The 17,115-nt window shown below is 53.6% G+C and overlaps 1 protein-coding gene across 13 annotated transcripts in view; it reads right to left on the bottom strand.

Moving 5' to 3' along the window:
- Positions 1-16,234, bottom strand: part of PKNOX2 (PBX/knotted 1 homeobox 2) — a 253,941-nt gene extending 237,707 nt beyond the window's left edge. For 6 of the 13 annotated variants that reach the window (XM_070272921.1, XM_070272923.1, XM_070272918.1 and 3 more), the window contains exon 1: positions 15,992-16,098. The gene's annotated coding sequence lies outside the window, so the exon portion shown is untranslated. Of the gene's footprint in view, positions 1-15,991 lie in introns of all 13 variants that reach the window. The other 7 variants (XM_005611680.4, XM_005611681.4, XM_070272922.1 and 4 more) reach the window with 4 other exon arrangements.
- Positions 16,235-17,115: the final 881 nt, after the last annotated feature.

The raw sequence follows: 17,115 nt of genomic DNA, 5'->3' as shown, positions 1-17,115 counted from the left end.
TTAATATTAATATTGTAGTTAGTGAAGCACAGTTGCCCTAGCTAGACTAGAAGTTCCTGGAATGCAGGACCAGCAACTGATACTTCCTCGCATTATTCCCCACATTAGGCAGACTCCCACCAAGGAAGAGCTGTATAATCACTCCCTGTGGATGGACCTTTGCAGAGGACTGACAGCTCATTCACTCTCCCTCCTGGAGCTGGGAGAGAAGCATGCCTGCCTGTCAGTTGCCAATGGACACCTTTGCCAACACCCGCAAAGATGGCCCCAAAATGTCTCCTATTGAGATGAGCAGCAGCAACAGAGATCTTGGAATGAGGCTCCAGGAGCAGAATTCAAGGAAGCCAGAGCCCTCTGGCTACCCCCTCCCCCCACCCCCAGCAGTTGGGGGCCCACAGAGCAAACCCCTCCTCTCCCAGGAGCTGTGTCATGCAGAAAAGCCAAAACTTCGTAGAACAAGTCGTGGTGTGAATCCCAGAGGCCCCAGATCTCATCCTAGCTCTGTGCTCTGTCACCTTTCACCAGCCCCTTAACCTCTCTGGGCTTCTGTTTACTCAGTTGTTAAATGAGAGGGTTGTTCAAAAACTAATTACTTAGTTCCTTCCAATTCTGACGTTTTGGGAGTCAATTTCAGAGGAAGGGAAAAGCATGAATGAACCTAAAAAGTCATTTCACCACTAACTACCCCTTCTCATTCATTCATTCATGCATTCCACAAACATTGACTGGGCTTTACTCTATACAGGCACTGTTCTGGATTATAGTGATGAAAAAGAAAGAGGCCAAGTCTGATAATTACTGGAGATAAAGGGGGTAGGGAGAGCCAGGGATGAGAGAAAAGGGATTTCTTTTTCTTTTTTTCCACTGAGGAAGATTTGCACTGAGCTAACATGCGTTGCCAATCTCCCACTATTTTGTATGCGGGTCGCCACCCCAGCATGCCACGAGTGGTGTAGGTCCACACTGGGAACCGAATCCGGGCTGCCAAAGCAGAGGGCGCCAAACTTGCTCACTACACCAGCGGGGCTGGCCCGGGGATTTCATTTTCGATAGGGCCTTCAGGGAAGGCCTCGCTGAGAGGACATCGGAGCCGACACCTGGAAAAACCCAGGGAGGAAGCCAGGTGGGAAGCTGGGGAAAGCGTGGTCCAGGCAGGGGGAAGAGCGAGTGCAGAGCCTTGAGGAGGAAGGAACAGGCCCGACCCCTTGCAGTTACACAGCGAGTCTGGGGCGCGTGGGCTGGGGCAGAGTGGGCAGAGTGAGTGAGGAAGACAGTGACCACAGCCGAATGCGAGGTGGAGACTCAGCCAGGTAAGGACTCTGGCTTTTACTCAGTTAGGAATCCAAATCATTAAAGCTTTCACAGAAATGAATTTGACTCTGCTCACTTAGGCGGCTGTTCATTTTTACCTCCTTCCTCTACACCACGGACCTGCAGTCTATTTATGATTTTTATTATCATTATTTTCACTTGGGGGCAGAAAAACTGAAGCTTGGAGATATTTGTTCCTCTCCCCAGGCCTACAGCCAAACTCTAGCCTGGTCTCCATCTCAGAATCTCAGACGGGCTTCTCCCACCTCCCAGAGGTGCAGCCTGGTCTTAGAGTCAGACTCCTCCAGTTCTTCCCTGACGTCTTCCAAGGTGTCGCTCTGTGATGGCACCTGATCCTGTCACCCTGCCCCAGCCCCCAGCCGTCTATTCACCCCTCCCCTCTCCTCAGGGCCTTCACACCCACTGTTCCCTCGCTGGAACACCCTTCCCTTCCATCTTCATTCACGGTGTCCTACTCTCCCTGCAGGCCTCAGCTCAGACGCCACTTCCTCAGAGGCCTTCCCTGCTCTCTGAGTGATACCTTCCCGTTGAACGCTCTCATGGTTTCACGTTCTTCCCTTCAAAGCTCTTAGTACACTTGTATTTTCATATTTATTGGCTTTTTGTTTTTTTGTTTTTGTTTTTGTTTTTTTTTTTGATTAATGCCTGTCTCCTCCATCGGACTGTAAACTCCAACAGGACAGAGGCTACGTCTATTCTTGCTCACCTCTCTATCCTGGGCACCACAACAACGCCTGGCACATACTCAAGGTCCCCAATAAATACTTGCAGAATAATTGAATGAAAGAAGGAATGTGTGCCCTAGGCCTCCTGGTCACTGTGCCCCCTGGGGGCACACAAAACAGGACAAGGTCAGGGTTCTTTGGAGGGCCCTGCAAGGGTGGCCGGAGCCATGAGCTAAGTGGGGAGGGGACAGGGCTGGAAGGGGAAAGGCCTGCGTCTACAGAGTCCCTGATATCATACTGGACACTCCACATGGGTTATCTCATTTCATTGTCATGGCCACCACTAGAGTTGAGAATTGCTAACCTATCTTATAGCTAAGAGAACTGAGGCTCAGGAAGTTAAGTTTCCCTAGGTCACACTGCAAGAGTGTATATAGTCAAACATAGTCTTTCTGATTCCAAAGTCTGTGCTCTTTCTGCTCTGCCCCAACTACCCTGGTCCGGGCAGTCTCTAACCCAGCTCTGTCATTGATTTCCTGTGTGACCTTAGGCAAGTTACTGCCCTCTCTGAGGTTCATTTTCTCCATATATAAAATACAGAGGTTGGAATAGATGTTCCATCTCCTTTCCAGTTCTGAGATCTCATAACTTTAAGATTCTATGCTTCCAAATCTATAAAGTCAAATCATGGGTACTAAAGGACCTAGCTCAATGTCAAGTACATAGTAGATGTTTCATAAATACTCATTTCATCCCTCCCTGCCTGCCTCCCTCCCTTCCTCCTTTCCTCCCTTTCTTCCTCCCAATTCCCATTTCAAAGATTCTCTGCTTCACATCCCTCTTTGAGGCACCTGTGCTGTCCTGGTTCTTCTGGGAGACCCAGCGCACTGCCTGCCCTGCCTCCAGGGAGACCCCGCCAGGCTCCGACACGGTGTCTCCAGCGTCAGACAGCCATTCTAGCCATGTTCCCCAGAGAAGCCACGGCCTTCCTGCACCCCGCTCCCTCCTGCCTCCTGAAGGGGTGCTTTGGTCTGTGTCCAGCACTGTCGGGGGAGAGAAGGAAGTGACAGGAAAGAACTCACACATACTGAGTACTTTCTAGAGGCCAGGGACCAGGCCAGGCTCTTTGCTGTGTTATTTCATTTAATCCCCTGCAAAGAATCATTTTATCCCCATTTCACAAAAATGAAGAAACTAAGGGCTCAAAGAGGTTAATAAATTGCCCAAGATCACACATACAGCGAGTGGCAGAAGCTGGGCTCTTAACACCTGCTGATCCCGAGGCAGGTTCCCTTTGCTGGGCCAGGGTGCCTCAGCTCAGGCAAGGAGCCACTCCGCACCATCGCCGATCTCCTTGAAAGCACCTTTTCTCTTCATATCTATGTGACTCTGGATGTACAGCCCTAGTGATGTAAGCCCATCAATGTCTCTCTGGCCACCCCCTCTTGCCTCTCCTCACTGCCCCCTCTAAGGTACCAGACTACAAAATATTTACAAACTGTCCCCCGTGTTTCCAGAAGGATGGCACAGCCTCAGCCACTGCACCAAGGAAACAACGTCAAGAAGTTGACTCCATCCCATCTAGGGAAAGGGCCCAGATCTTCCAAAGAATACGGTTCTCCCGCTGGTACTGAGACGGAAGGGTGAGCCTTTCGTCCCCAGCTCACAGCTGCTGCCCATGAGGGCTTTCTAGAAATAGACCCAGGTAAGACATGAATGTGGACATCACCAGGTACCCCCAGATATGATCAGCGCCCTAGCCGGGGCTGCAGGAAGAATGGGGAAAGGATGCCTGCATGTTCTAAAGGCTCCTCCTGAAAGCTCTGCCCTCGAGGAGTGCCGTGTGGTGAGCTGGGGGAAGGGGAGAGTGGGAACAGTATCAGCACGTTCCGCGAGGCAGCATGGACAGCAAACTCAGGTGGGAGCAAAATCTCTGGCAGGATGTTCCTGGTGCCTGTGTCTTCCTCTCGCTTGTTCTGCCCTCGCCTGGGATGGAAAAGGAGCCCCAGGGACGGAGGGCTTGGCTGACCCTCTCCCTGGGAAGGGCCTCATCTGAGGGACAGAACTCTGCATGGGGTCAGGCAAGACAGCCCAAGGTGACTAGACCCCTCGCCTAGCTCACTGCCAATCTCAGCTGGAACCTCGTGTTCTGAAGGACGCCCTCCAAGACCCCCAGAGGAGGGTACACTCCCTGTCTATGCTCTCATGGCCCCCGGGACTTCTCCATGGCTCTTATCGGGGTTTCACTAACTAATTACTTACAGAACTTCAGTGCCACGTCCCCCAAGGACTGTGAACTCCACTGGCAGGGAGCATGTCTGTCTAGCTCACGGTCATATGCCCAGTACCTCCATAGAAGGTGCTCAATAAAAATCTATCGATTTGGCGGAATCCAAGGCCTGGTTCAGGCTGATGGGACCTGGCAGAGGCCAACCCCCAACACCAGACCCCAGAGGGCCCTGGCACTGGATTAGATGGGAAAACACAGGCGAGAACAACCATTGGCACATAGTAGGCACGCAATTCAGGTTTGCTGACTCTGCCAGAATCTGGAAAACCACCCCCAGGGAACCAGTCATGTCCCAGCCATCCTGCCAGCTTTTAATCCCTTAAACATGGTTGTCATCACTCTGAGTGAGTATGAGAGGGGGTGTGTATTTGCGTGTATGCTCTACTTTAAACTAATAAGAAACATAGAGTCTGTGCCAACTGATTTTCTCCCCACACATTACACACAAAGCCCTGTGTAGGCGCTTTCATTCATGTTGATATAACGTGCAGAACACATCCACGTACATTAGTTCAGCCCCAACAGTAGGCCTCATCACCACCATTTCTCTGATGCAGAAAGTGGGGCCAGCTTTTAAGGTCATCCAGTGAGCACACGGCTGAATCAAGGCTGAAACCCAAGCCCTGTCTTGTTCTACTCTGGCCCGCCTCAGTCATCCTTCCTGTCACAGCTCAGTGTCATCACCCTTCACCTACCCAAGCCAGGGCCCTCTGTCTTCCACTGAGCTGTGTGTGTGTACTGGACCATGGGGCCTGAGGTGGGAGGGAGATGGAGAAAGAAGGCAGCCAGGAACACAGCAACTTTCCCCCAAACATGCAACTCCCTGAGCAGCAGCAAGCTGGGCTGGAAAGACCCCTGGATCCAGAAACAGCTGTGTGACCTGGGACAAACTCGCTTACCCCTCTGAGCCTTACTTTCCCTCCAGGCTTCGTGGTGATGAGTGGATAAAACACAGAGGTGAGAGCTCCTAGCACAGGGCCCAGCACATAGTGAGGGAGCCTCCACTCCTCTGTGGCCTTGCACAGCTACCCAGCAATCACAGAGCTCAGGACATACCCTTCTCCCTTGATCTACAAGTGAGCTGTGGCAGCCTGTCTCTTTCCTTCCGGGAAGAATCGCGGTCGGGCAGGGATGCCAGCACCAGGACTCTGAGCAAGAAGAATGCCAGAGAAGCTCCCTCTTCCCTGCCAGCAGCCAACGGCACTCCCCAGAGTACAGCCTGGGGATGAAGTTCTCCTTCAATCCCTCCCTTCCAAATCCCATGGAAATGACTTTGAAAAGTATTCCAGGAGACAGATGTCCAGCTTGGAAAGGGGCTTTCCCAACAATCTGCAAGTCAGCAGGAGGTGGCAGTCCCCATCTCACTGCCACTAAGAGGCTCTTAATGGCTGAGGGTGCCTTCCCAAGGAGAGCGGTGCCAATGCAGGGAAGAAGTCATTTTCTCTGGGCATGGGCTCCAGGGAAGGCTGGGGAATCCCCTTGAGCTCCTGGCTTTCCTCTAGAATCACACCCACAAGCGAGGAGCGCCCCAGGGCACTGCTGCCCTGCTGTGAGTCCAGCTCTCTCCTCCCAGAGCTGGGAGAGGCGTGGTGGGAGAGGGGCCAGGAGAGGGGCAACAGGGCAAGACCACCACTTCTGCATGGGCCACAGGAGAGCAGCCGTCTTGAGCTCCCATACCACCAGGCTCTCCTGCTTGATTTCTGTCCCCGTGGTCCTCCTGGAGACTGGAGGACTCAGAAGGGCCCCTCTCAACAGGAGCTCTCCCAGCCCCTGCATCCAGATAAGTGAGGCCCAGCTGCCACTACATCTTCCCATCCCCCCGCCTAGTGGGAGTTAGACAGGCCCTAGCACCAATGGGCTAAATGTCCCTTGGGTCCCACCACCTTCTCCAGACTCACAGTGTCTCGCGGTCTGGACCAAACACTTTAGCATGTACAGCCCATAGAGTCACAGAACAGCGGACCCAGGAGGGGCCTTGAAGATAATCTAACCTCCTCATCATATAAAATGAGGATGCTAAGACCCAAAGAAGTTGAGACGTGTCGAAGGTCACCCAGCTTGTTCTCAGTTTGACTTGTGTTTGTTTGGGCTCCCAATGATCCTGTAGCTCCCAGAGGAAAAGGCGCTGGGTCCCACGCAGCACACTGCTGGGCATTCATGAAATAGTGGGCTCAGGCCATGCTGTTGACAGATGGATGGATCACCAGGGAGGGCTCAGGAGTGAGAACAAGCGCCTGTCACCATGGGGCCCTGGGCACACACCCCGAGTCTCTCTGGGCTTCTTCTCTCTGCCTCTGACCTAGACCTAGAACTCCCAATCCACACCGAGCGTGGCCTCACCTGAGAAAGTGCAGGAACACCCTGTACTCCCAGGCCTCGGAATAGAGCAGGGCTCAGTGACAACTGACTGTCGGAGGGGGACAGGTAGAGGGACCTCTGAGAGTGGGGCTCACTCTCTGTACTCTACCACATTCCCACTGTGCTAGCCTGGAATCAGAGTTAGCAGGCCCCATCACTCACGGCTAAATGTCCCTCAGCGTCTGTCAGGACTGTGAGCGGAGGACATGGGTGTGCGCCCCGAGGATGTTCTCTTCGCCCCAGGGTCCCCGGGCGGCTTACAGCCTGGCAGGAAGATGGAGGCAGGCAGGCTGCGCAGTAGCTCTCCCACCAGCACCCACTGCCATTACTACACCACCCTGCCCCTGAATCTACGTCCACCTCTTTGCGCTGGCCAGCCCAGCCCCACCTGTAACTGAAGGCTTTGTGAAAGTAAAAAAATAGATCTTCTTCTAGGTGTTGGTTTCCATAACAGCCGGTAGCATTTGACAAACAAAAGGATGGGTGATGAGGGAGGAGGTTCAGCTGGTTCCTTTAAAGAGATTCTCAGGAGAGGAATAGGTGGGGCTCAGGGTAAAGCTCTCAGACCCAGCAAGGTGCTCGCTCTGTCTCCAAAAGGCTAGAGAAAGGATCATCACTGTCACAGGGAGACCCGGGCTGCCCTAATCAACGTGCTTCCCCGTAAACAGGCAGACACATCTGCATTGCCTTCCTGGATCTGCCACTCATCCCCCTCCCCGAGCCCCAGTTCCTGTCATTTGTAAGATGATACAACAACACCCATTTCACCTGCTTCACAAAAATCGAGAGGCTCAAATGAGAGAGCATGTGAGAATGTGCTTTATTAGGAAAGAAAAGTAATATTCACCATAAGCTTACCATGTGCCAAGCACTTTCAAATATTTTCTTCTAGAATTTTCACAACACTCCTATGTGCTCTGTAGTATTATTATCCTGACTATATAGCTGAGAAAACTGAGGCTCAGAGAGGTTAAGTGATGTGCCCAAGGACACACAGCCTAGTAGTAGTAAAACCAGGGTCAGAACCCAGAATCTGACTCCAAAGACTGTGTTCCTTCTCCCAACACCATACTGTCGCAACAAAAGAAGCAAGCATTGCTTTTTATGAGGGGGCCAGTGAGTCTTGAAACTGAAAATGTTGCCCTCACGAAGCCACCCCTATTGCTAGGACACATCCATTGGAAGCCATCAGGCAAGTCAAAGCCAAACCCCCCCTACTGTCTTAAGCCCCTATCACACAAGGTCAGTCCAGGGGCCCAGCCCTCACAGTCCGTGCCATTGTGGCTGTATGTTGTCACGACGCCCGCCTGGTGGTGGTGGTGGTTTCAACAATTGCCTAGTCATGAAGTAATTCAGTTGGGAGGAAACACAGAATCATGGAACTCTGAGCTGAAGGGGACCCCTGAGAGCAAGTGCAAGCTCCTCATTGGATAGTTGAGGGAAGTGACATCTAGAGAAGGTCAGTCACTTGTTGAAGGTCACACAGCGAGTCAGTGGCCAAGACTAGAGCAGAGTCTACCATCCCCTGACTCCCAGTCCAAATGCCTGTTCTCTCCACATCCCGACCACTCTGCCATCACTCAGCTTCGTGGTCCTGGCAAGGGCCAGGTGTGGGCCTATGGTCTCTGCTCTTCTGACTTAGGAAGAAGGGATGCTAGGTAAGAGTTGTGTTGCAGCCAGGAATGACGTTAGTTGGTTGGCATCACGCACTAAGTCATTAGCCCAAGTTCTACCCATAGAGATATCAACATGAAAAGTCCTCCCAGAAATCCCTCAAGGTGTGAAAGAAGCCAGGTGTAGATGGCACTCTGGAGGCAGGTGCCCACTTGTCCCCTGGCACGTCAGAGGGTGCTGACCTCTTCACTCTAGTTCAGGCGGCGCCCCCAATCCCCATGATAGCACCTGAACACCGTGACCTGGAGAGTCTCGTGTGTCACCCGCTGTGGCCCCACTCACCAGTCCCCACTCCCCACCCACTCCAGCAGCACTGCTGAGAGCTCACCTCCTCTCAGAAGGCCGCCCTGGCCACCCGACTCTGTCCTGGTCACTTGGCAGCATCCCATCCCACTTTTGCCTCCTTTAGTTCACAACTGATTTGTGCCTCTTTTCATGTCACCTCAGTGTGTCCGCATGTCATCCCTTACGTGTTTGTGTGTCGTGTTTTTCCACCCCTAAACTGTGAGGACAGGGTCTACGTATCTATTTCTACCATAGCCCCTGCCAGGGTCTGCACACAGTGGGCAGCACTAGGCCACAGTGTGACCAGCTCTTTTGTTCAACACTAGATGTTGGTGCCAGTGACCCGTGCAAGGCCCAGGCCACAACCTGGGAGAAGGAAAAAGGAAGGGGAAAGGGGAAGCTGGGTAATCCGCCAACTAGATGCTCAGACCAAAATAACGTGAGGAGGAGAAGAAACTTGACCGCGTCACTCCCACGAGCCAGACACTGTGCCCGGGTACTTCACCAACGCTCTCGCCACAATCCTTTGAGCTACACACTTTTATTTTTCCCACTTCACAGATGGGGAAACTGGATCAAAGGTGTTAAACAACTTGTTTAAATTCATACGATTGATTAGTACCCACTAGAGCTGGGCTCTCAGTGCAGTTTTCCAATGCTGACCCCACAGTCTGCACTAACCCTATGGCAAGCAAGCCCCTTGAGGACAGTGACTTCATGGTTACATGTGTTTGCACTGTTTGTTTTTGCTGCTGTATCCTCAATGCCTAGGACTGTGCCAGGCACACAGGAGACACTATAAAATATTTGCTGAATGAAGGAACAAAGGAATGAATGAATACCACACTGCCTCTCCCCAGCAGGACAGAAGAAGGGCTCGTGATGGCAGGTTACTGGGCTCTGTGTCCAGGAGTCTTGGACAACTGTTTGTTCCTTCTCTCCACCCAGAACAGTACCCATATACTAAGGTTCCTCCCAAGGCCACGTGGAGGATGGCTGGGTTTACCAGGCATGGGATGGAGGTGGGCGTGGAAGCATAAACTGAACACAAAAGATTAGATCCTAAGGAGGTGGGGATTTAAAAGCATTCTTTAGTGCTCTATGACCTGCTAATTCTGTGGCCACTCTCCAGCCCACTTGGATCTGGCCTTCCCCCACCCCAGGGCTCCCTCATTCCCACAGGGTACCCCCACCACCTTAACTGAGCTGTACTGAAATTGGCCACGTTCCTATTAAGCAGAGAAACTAACTGTTACGCCACCCACTCCAGCCCCATCCGAACCCTCAAGAGTCTGCTCTGGGCCCCAGGGCCAGCTGCTTTTCTCCACATTCCAGCCAAAAATAATACAAGAACGAAGCTGTTTGGTGGAGACTTAATCTAATCTTCATTGCTTCAGTTTTAAAATATCCTGCCTGGTTTAGGGTTTCTTATTACACACAGGGATGTGTTTTTAGTGAGATAGGTCTTAGCAGAAATGTCCTTCTTGTAATTAGAAACCCAGGCAGGCAGGGCCTGTGGTGAGGCATGGAAGCCACACAGCAGATCCCCCTGAAGACAACACGTTTGCAGCAAGCTCTTCCCGAGCTGAGCTGCCCGGGGGCTTGGTTCTCCCTCACTCCTGGGGGTCTGGAAGGAGGAAAAGCCAGAGCTCTGGTACAAGGAGTGTGCCTTCCACCTCTCATGCATTCTCTTAGCACAACTGTTACTCCTTCGACCCCCATCCCGCCGTCTCCCAGTTCTCACCCTCAATCAGAATGGAGACTAAGATGCTGCCCGAGACTGCTGGAGGATATATGGAGGAAAAAAATTACCCCAAGAAGTCCCCATGGACGAGGGAGAATTAAAGGCAAGCATTCCACTGGAGCCACGTCTCCAGAATCAGAGCTGGCTTAGAAAAATCAGGCACCAGAACAGGAGTCTCCAAGTGTGTATGCACTTTTGTATAAGTGCCGGGTGTAACTTCTTGGGCTTTTTGGCCCAGAATCTGCTTTGGTCTGCCAGCATGGAGACTGCTAATCGAGGTTCAGGCTGCAGCTAGCTCCAGACCAGTGCCCATCCCCCGAGCCCCACCAGATGTCACACACCAGTCAGAGGTCAGGCCTCTTCCCAATGGCGAAGAGAAGAGGCTGAATTTCTAAGTCAGATTCTGTGTTCATGTGATGCTTGAAAGCTATTCTAGGTAGCACCACTGGGAATAAACATGCTAGTTCCCCCAACTCAGCCTTAATTGTCCCTCTTGATTAAATGCAGGTGGTTTTTGGAATCACAGCAGGGGTTTCAGATTCTAGGATGTAAACAAAGGCAGCAGTTCAGCCCCTTCACCCAAGTCTAAGAACTCCTGAGAGCTGTGGGGAAAGGCTCTGGAGCCAGGCGGGGAAAGAAAACACAGTGAAGAATGTGACTCTGCTGAGAAGCCTTCTCTCTCCCGTGTCCTTTATCATTCAGCACGTGTTCAGTGAGGGGTTCACAGAGGAGTCCCTCCTCATAGCCTGACAAGGAATTCGTGCCATAAGTTCCACTTTACAGATGAACAAACTGAGATCCAAAAGCTACGTGACCCGCTGGAGTCATGTAGACAGACAGCAACAGGGTATAAAACTGCCAGGCCCCCAAATTTCAGCCTCAACACTGGCTCAGCATGCTGACCTGCCAACCTTAATTATCTCCTTCCTCCCTTTCCCACCAGGTATTAGATTTAATTAAATTAGCAGATCCCCATCGCAACAAGCCTGGCCATGCAGCCTGGACAGAGCCCAACCAGTGCGGCTCCTTCCTCTAAATTCTGCTTCTCAATATAATTCAGTCTTCAATAAGCCACGGGTCTCACGTGAAGTGTTTTCTACAAAGCATGGCGCATTGGCTAGAATCAAGGCTAACGGTGGTTCATGATGATTTCATTTTCCATATAACTTCCTCTGCGTCTCCTCTGTGGCATCATTTTCACCCTCTTCTTACTCTGATCTGCATTTTAGTTGATCCAGACACTTTGCTTCACATGCCGTCACCTCTAGCAGTTGCATCACACATTTATATATATCTTACAGCATCACAGTCCTTGTGCCACGCAGCATAGGAAAAAGGAAAACTTACAACAGCGTTTCTCACCTTCCTCCAACTAATTTAGAAAACGTGCTCCAAATTAAATAAATCGGGAACAAAAGTCTGAAACTGGAGATAGAATTTCAGAAGGGGGGGTGTGCCTGAATAAATAGCAAGGAAATCTTGCAACATGTTGGAAGCCTGTAAATTTTATAGGTTGTTTCTTTAATAAAAACAAATTCAATTGCTAACAACACAGTATTATTAAGCCGCTAACATTTAAAAATCTAATTTGGCCTGCTCTGCTGCTATTTGTGTTGCACACTGCATTCATCCAGAGTAAGGAAGTCAGGTTGATAGGTTTGGTTTGGTTTCTAAACCAGGCTAATAGAGACCCCTTTAAAACCCGGCCTTTTTGCTTCCTAGGCATGCCTTGGTCCCTAATGAGTTACAGCCCCAGGTTGAAGATGGACATGGCAGAAAGAAATTTAACACACACTCTGGAGCACCCATAAACATCAAGGCCAAGGGAGAGGACGCATGTTTCCAGTTAAGCTAGAACTCCATGAATTCAGGATTCTCCACTCACAAGACAGTCATTCTCCTTATTTCATCACTAACTTACTTCAAATGTGTTTATACAATTTATTGCTACTGAACTTCCAGGCAACTGGTGTAGAGTTAATGAAACCCAGCTTGGAGAAGCTTTGAGCTTTGAACAACTAACCACAGTTTAAATGGTTATGACATGCGGTCAAAGCCACAGCCCAGCCCCATTGCAGTTTCTGTGTTAGGACCTAGTCAAAAACCTTGTCATCTCACCTTTTGTGCCAAATAGATTGAAAAAGGAAAAAGCGCTGAAAAAGAGCCTTCCATGTTTCTTCTCAAGGTTCCCAGCCGCTCTCCCTGACATTTTAACACATCTATCTTACTAAATGCAAGGCAAAGCTCCTCCCCCAGCCTCCGAGTAAATATTTTAGTTGCAGTTTGAATTGGCAGTCAGTTGAAATCCTGAAATCCAGTTTGAATTTAATTGAACAGGGTCAGGCCTAAAGAAAGCAATGTTGAGAGGGGGTATAACTGGGAGGTAACAAGCAACATTTGAAGTCAGGCTCAGTGAAAGTCCAAAAGGCAATACAGAAATGTACAGCTGACACTGGACTGGAAAAGAAGTCATCTTTCTGAATTACTTGGACATCGATTTTTATTAATCCTTATTGTCACATGGCATCCTCCCCACTGGAGAGGGAACTCCAGGAGGCTCCCTCTTTTTAAACAGACCCATTTTGGAAGAGTAAAGGGGAGGGACTGGGCTTGCCACGGCCGCACAATAAAAGCCCTTTTTGAAAGCAGCACTTTCATTAACTTAAAGCAATCTATAGACTTAAAAGCAGAGAGCAGTAAACTCCCAGAAAGGATCATAAAACAGCCAGTCTCAAGTTGGGTACACTTCAGTGCAATTTGCACGAGGCATTTTACTGTGAGTGGTGGCCGGGCCCATCTCCCTCCAGTAACCCCCTGCCCCTTATTCTGAGCAGCTTCTCTTTCTCTGAGCTTTCCTGCCTTTCACGCTCACAAAGGGGAGGCGGTGACCGGGGAGTCTCCGTGGGGTCACGGCTCCCTCCCGCCCTCGGGCTCTCGGCGGGAGAGAGAGCGCACGAATTCCAAGCCTGCAAAACAACAGCCTTGGAGCTCCGCCGCCGGGCGGTCGCCGCGCCCCAGGCCGCAGCGGCCACTCGTGGGTCGCGCGTCTTCTGCGTCCCGGAAGCACCGTCCGGCTGCCCCAGCGAGGGGTGCGAGGGGTGCGGAGGGCCGGGAAGGTGGGCTCAAGATTGCAAGGAGGAAATTTCAAATATTCCACCCGTACACCCCCAACACACTCTGCTTCCCTAGTTGCCCAGAGGGATAACCTCCCTCCCGGGTCGGGACTTCTCTCCCATCCCCCGAACTAGGCCTCAGCCCTGGGGGGTGCGGCTCGAGTGGGAGATCACGAGTCCACAAAGAGAGGACCCCCCTCCCTTCCCCCAAGGTCCTGAAGCCTCGCGAAAGCCAGAATGGCAGGGTAAGAGGGAGGGCTAGGGCTTTGCGTAATATATCTTGTGTTTGAACACCAACATTTTCTCAGATTTGGGGAGAGGGGTCGCCTAAACCTGCTTAAAATGAGAAGCTTTTGACTTCCACCAGTTGGAGAGCATTTGAAATCCGAAAAGTCAACACGATGGAGAAGTCCCGGGACAAGTGGGCCGAGGGTATGGGACCCGGAGCTCCCTCTTTTCCAGGCGGAACGTAGCACAGGCGGCCGGGCATGCGGGTTGCCGGGCTGGGGAACACCCGCAGCGCCTGCGGGTCAAGAGCTGATGGCTCCGGACAGGACGCCGGAGTTCGAGCCCGCCCTGCCCTGGACCTCAGCCCCGACTCCCCAGGCCCGATGCGCCACCTCGCTGCTGGCGCCCCCAGCACAGGCAGGGGCCCCTGCGAGCCACCCGCACCCGCCCGGCTGCGCTGCGTCCGCAGACCCCCAAGTGGCTTTCGGAGACCGAGCCGCCGGGGTTGGGTCCTCGGATCCACTCCGAGCCCTGTGAGGCTGCCCTGTCGCTTCACCCAGGACGTCCCCTGGATTTGTCCGCTTCCCGGAATCTTTCTCCTAGGACTTGGTACTGCGCGCAAATCCTCTCGTCCAGATCCGCTTTCGGGGAGAAGCAGCAGCAATTCGGGGCTCACCTGCCATGGCTCGGATCAACTACTTTCACCGCCTACCTAAACGCTTTTCCACCCACAGAGCGTGGGGACCCGCACGCGATCCTCCTTAAATTCCAATAGCCTCCACCCCAATAAAAAGCCGCGACCCCGCGGCTAAATCCTAAAAAACGCCACCCGTTCCTCCGACTCCAGCCTCTGACGTAACCCCGGGCCCTCAACTCCTACCTCCAGACCCCTGCTCTGGCCGGGGTGTAGATTCGATCCCTAGCTACTCAGCGGCCCTTCAATCCCGCTTCTGAAAACAGCCTGGATCATATAACCCAAACTCCAGCCGGGCTCTGAAGCCCAGTCTTAGAACTGATGCACAACCACCACTCACCCCCCGCCGCAGTCCCATTCGTAGCCCGGGCCTCCCCACCGCGAGGAACCTCGGGCTCTCGGGCTAAGAGCCCCCGGAAAGGGCGGCCCGCTTCGCTCGTTTCTTCTTCGGGTTCGGGCGTCAGGAGGGCCCCGCACGCCAAACCCGAAAGAAACGCAAAGTTTGCGCGGCAGACTCGGGACCCTGCCCCGTTCCCCTCAGCTCCCTGCTCTCGGGCGCTTTCTGGCCCCCCTCTTACGAACTCATGCCCTAGTTCTCGAGCCAGAGGACTCCCGAGTCCCAAGCCTCGCCATGGGTCCCTACGCCTCCCCCGATCTCACCAAAGACTCCCAACAATCCGCGGAAAGCCAGTAACCCTACAAATTCTCTCTCCTGCCCGGGCTAGGGTCCCTGAGCATAGCCCATGGGATGCCGGCTTCCCCGCCCCACAGCTCGGGTTCTCCTGTCCCCACTGATCTGCCTGCAAACCCTCACTCGCCCTGGCTCCCCAGGCCGGGCTGGACGGGGCCGCGGCTCCGTGCCTCCAGTCACCCGGGCCGCGTCTGGGGCTGCTCCCGCTTCCAACCGCTCGAAGGCAGCTTCAGGCTGGTGGCGCTGAGTAAGCGCCGGCCCAAAGGGCGCCCGAAGCCGGGAGAAAGCGAACCTGGCGCCGGCCCGCTGTTTCCAGCCGCGCCCGCGCAGCGCCCAGCCCCAAGCTGCCTGCACCCGGGCTCCGGCCCGCGCGCTGGTGCCTACTCGGGGGTCCCTCGGCGCTCCCGGCGCACAGCTCCCCTCCCGCCCGCTACTGGGTCTCGGGCCCGGGGCGGTCCGAGTCCGCAGCCCCGCTCCTCGCACCCGCGGACAATGCGCGCCCGGCCACGGGCCCGAGCGGGGCGAGGCGGCAGCGGCGGCGGCGGCGCTGCGCTCTGGCCCGGCCGGGGCGCGGGCGGGCCGCGCGGCTCTGGCCGCCTCCTCCCCGGCCTCGCCGCCACTCGCGCTTCTTCGCTCCGCGCTCTCCCGGCGCTTCCCGAGCTTCTCTCTGCACGCTCCCGCCGTCCCTCTCTGCTCCCTGCCTCCCTCCTCCCTGCTGCCTCCCTCTCTCTCCTCCCTGCTGCCTCCCTCTCTCCCTCTCTCCTCCTTGCCCTGTCGCAATGAATAATACTCTGGCTTGGGGACTGGAATAAAACACACGCGCTCTGAGGCAGCCGCCCGCAGCAGCAGCAGCCGCCGCCGCCGCGCCGCCGCCGCCTGCAAAAGCGTCTCTGACATGGAAATGAATGACAGCTTACCTGATGCCAATCTTCATCAGACTGACACCGGCGTGACAACACAGCCTATACTTCCCAGCACAGCTCGGGACGTCAGCGGCACAGGGACCCGCCCCCCGGAGCACCCCCCCTTCACACACCTCCCCTCTCCCCACTCCCCCTCTCTCCCCACCCCCCCATCACCCCCACCCACTCCCGGCCCGGCCGCTTCCAAGTCGGAGGAGCCGCTGGAGTGTCTCCCTCTACTGGAGGCTTTTCTAAGACGTCAGGCGCGGGCCTGCTCCTGCTGGCGGCGAGGCGGAACAGCGCAGGAGAGAAAGCCTCCGAACGGGAGGTTGCCTCTCAGTGAGGAAGGCAGCGGACCCCCAAGGATCTCGCGAACGCTGTCCCCGCCCCGGCGCCAAGTCCTCTTCAGCAAACAATTGAAGCAGAGTTTCAAGACATCTGTGCTGAGGGGGATGGAGATGAGGTGAAATTTTCTGTGCACCCCAAGAGAACTCGCCAGAAATTATGAAACTTAAAACTGGCAAGAAATCCTTCCCTCCACCCTCCACCCTCCCCCCCACCCCCATCCCATTCCTGCCTGACTGGCCTCATTTTTATGATTGCGTTTGAATAATTCTCATTACCCTGGCCCCAGAAAAGGTGCTCAGATGACACTCTGGTTAGTTATTCCTATTCTCAAGAGCTTTTTCTGCTATGGGCTTCCTGGGGCGTTTGGTTCACAGAGGGGAAGACTGTAATGGGGTGGGGCAGAGCGAGAGAGAGAAAAGGGTGTAGAGGCTTTGTCACTAAATCTCCTCTTTGCAAATGCCAGGCAAGCCTGTTCTAAGCCACTGCTATTTTCATTCCAAAAAGTCCCAGAGTTCTGGGGGTCAGCGCGGTGTAATATAAAGAGCAAGACCAGCTGGGCTGTTTCAGCCTGGGCCTGCTGGGTGGCTGTCTCTTCTTCAAGGAGGAAATTTGCCTAAGTGCCTTTTAAGAGGAAGAGCAGTGCAAGCGTGTGGGGTAGTACATATGTCTTCTTTCATTCCACAAAGACTACAGTCCTACTAAGTGCCAGGTGTAGGCTCTGGGCCTCCTACACATGCGGGCTTGACTCCATAACTTAGCACATGGCCCTCTACGTAAAGGGACAAGAGAAC

The sequence above is a fragment of the Equus caballus genome, chromosome 7 (assembly GCF_041296265.1).
Source record: "Equus caballus isolate H_3958 breed thoroughbred chromosome 7, TB-T2T, whole genome shotgun sequence".
In the NCBI taxonomy this organism is placed as follows: Eukaryota; Metazoa; Chordata; class Mammalia; order Perissodactyla; family Equidae; genus Equus; species Equus caballus.
Note: the sequence above shows the minus strand (reverse complement) of the source record. Positions and strands in the feature narration are given on the sequence as shown.